Genomic DNA, 2,820 nt, shown 5'->3' with positions numbered 1-2,820 from the left:
GCAGAAATGCCTTCTGTATCTCTGGAGAGTCAAGAGCAGCCAGTACTGATGAAGGTTATTTGTTTGAGAATGATTTTCAGTTAATTTACAAAATTTCCCTATGAATTATTTGCATTTGTTTTTTCATCCTTCTCAAATTTTTTTTATCTTTAATTGCTGTAGTAGTTTCTCTGGATGATCATTTATTAATCAGATGGATGCTACTTTATGCATGCAAGTAGCACTGGATCTGGGAAGAAGATGATGTGTTCAAAGTGACACAATTTACAGCATTACACTGTAATAGGGTAGATGGAACCAAAATTAAGTTTTTTCTTTTGAAAGCCTTTAGATGAGCTGTCCTGAGCAGAACTTCAATTAATAAAAGGATCTATCAAAACCCCTTGGGTTTTAGCATGTAGCAGTGTCTCAACAGTTGCCCTCAAGCCTCTAGTGTATGCTCAGAGACATTCTCAAACTTCTGACTGCTGCTGGGGCTTACTGTGTATTTTCTTTCACTCCTGGATATACTAAATTACTAGCTGGGCCTGATGCAGTGCCTTCCAACCACACAGTGATCCCTTCCTCTGTATTATTCAGGGACATGCTGTCATTGCATTTTACTCCTCCTTCACCAAGAATGCTGGTTAAGAAGAATATTTGGATCCTTGTGTTATGGTCCTTGTTCACTTAACCCCTGCTGTCTTCTGTAAATATCAAGGACTGGAACCTGCTGCAGAACTCTTCTCAGTGTAAGAGTCTGGAGATGATTATTCCCTGTACCAGAGATATGTGGACACAGTATTCTTCCCCATGATGGTGCTGTTTCTATATGTCTCTCTCTCCTCCCAGCACGTGTGCAAACAGTATCTCTTGGCCTACATTTAGCCTGACAAGAACCTGTTTGGATGGCATTAGCATTCAGACATGTAGAACAAAGGCATGGCCATGACTTATGGATGTATGTGAGTTAATTTTAAAGCAGGCACTCTAGCTCAGATGGAACTGGGAGCCTACCAGCCTGAATAGGTTTTAAAATATACAGTATCTCCGTATGTCCACTCTGTAATGCTATTTCTGATGTCTAGTCTGGGTTAGGTGTGACTGCAACATAAATTTGCCTAAACATGCTCTGGTCTTTATCAAGTGGAAAGCAGATACAGCTATTGAGTTCACATGTCAAACTTCAAGTAGTCAAAGGAAAGTGAAAAGTTTCAAGTTGTCAAATCAAAAAAGCACCATTATTATTATAAGATCATTAATGGTCTTAGGATCATTTATTCCCTAAACATACTGGATGAGTTGAACAGCATCCAAGGCACAATGTTTGTTTAAACTCTTATTTTCCCTTTTCTGATGTAATGATTATAATAACCAAGCCAAATCCACATTGCTTTTAGTTACAGAAATAACACGTTTTCTGTGACATTCTCATCTCACCTGATCTTAGTTAGAAGTCAGGGACACACAGTTCTAATTATCAGAATTTCATATCAGCTTTCACAAAATAAATTTTAAAAGCTGGTTTTGGTTTACTGTGGTTTGTGCTAATGATTTTGAGTGTGTGTTAGTGCCAGGCATAGGGAATCAAACCTGTCATGTTTTAATAGGTTTCATGCTTTGCAGCACTAAACAAGATGATAACCTTGGCTCCTTCTAACAACCCCAAATTACTTCAAATGTATAGGTGATAAACCCAGGCTCGAGTCTGCCAATAAAGTTAAGTGAAATTGCACACAGATCATCAAAGTGGGATCTCATTTCATTTACAGTATCACACAATGCAGTGGTGCTAATGTAAAACCTACATGACATGAAAGTGTCAAGGCCACTCTGCACTGCTAAAGGCTCACTTTTCTCCTACCAATTAGGCAATAGTTGAAGTGCAAACCCATGACCACATTTTCCTTACTCTGATAACTTTATTGGCAGAATGTTGTTAAGAGTATACCTCTCCCAAGGTGTTTTTTCACAATGTTGGTTTTCATTACAGTCACTGCTGAGAAAATCTTTAATCCCACCATTTAGAAGTGTTATTAAGAAGTATCCCCTGTTTTGAGATGTTTCAAAATGGCTTTTGAAATGAAGTTGTTACAGAGAGCAGTGAGCTAAAAGAGACATCAGCTTGACTGTCAGGGATAGACCTTTCCAGTTCTGCTCCTGTGGTTGTAGGGCCTGAAAAAGCTTGGTATGCACTACTAGGTGGATGTCTTGTCTTCATTTTACTGTGCAACTTGCAGCATCCTCAGAAGTGACAAATGTAGAGTCTAACAGCACAGGCTTGAAACCATCCATGTGTGATGGAACTTGCTGACTGCATTTTGGTGTAGAAATCAGAGGAGACATCACTCAGTGCCATGTTCTTAAATGAGACATGGTCCCTCAAACCAAGCCCTTATTAGCTGCTATACCTCCCATGTTGGCAGAGCATCCAGGTGTGTTAGGAGAGAACTTCAGTCTTCATAAAGAAAGGCAGGGTGACAGCTGAGCACACCTGCAAATACCAGCCTCAGGTTTCTGAGCTTTTGTGCTAGAGGCACCCAGAGTAACTGATAAAAATGGGAACTCTAGAGCCCAGTGAAGAACAGAATTCCTAGACGAGATAGACTCAGGTGTGCACAACAGCTACTGTAAGTTTCGGTGGGGGCAGGTACACACAGCAGAGCATTTTTGCCTTCTGCTGCCTTTCTTCTGTTTTCTTACCCCTCTGGAATTATGAACCCAGTCCTCTGCCTTACCAGTTAAAGGATGTATAGACCTGCTCTTTCTGTGCCTGTTATGAGAATCTCCTGCTCCTACCCATGCTGTCTAGGCATCATTTTCTCATCCTCAACATCTCAG

At 40.3% G+C, this 2,820-nt stretch overlaps 1 protein-coding gene across 1 annotated transcript in view; it reads left to right on the top strand.

Annotated features, from left to right (window-relative positions):
• Positions 1-2,820, top strand: part of UVSSA (UV-stimulated scaffold protein A) — a gene marked incomplete at its 5' end in the record, with an annotated part of 49,739 nt that overhangs the window by 45,747 nt on the left and 1,172 nt on the right. The gene's annotated exons all lie outside the window — the stretch shown is intronic.

This window comes from Nestor notabilis, unplaced genomic scaffold, assembly GCF_000696875.1.
Source record: "Nestor notabilis isolate BGI_N333 unplaced genomic scaffold, ASM69687v1 scaffold12732, whole genome shotgun sequence".
NCBI classification, from domain to species: Eukaryota; Metazoa; Chordata; class Aves; order Psittaciformes; family Psittacidae; genus Nestor; species Nestor notabilis.
The sequence above is the reverse complement of the archived record's forward strand: the minus strand, read 5'-3'. Positions and strand labels throughout refer to the sequence as shown.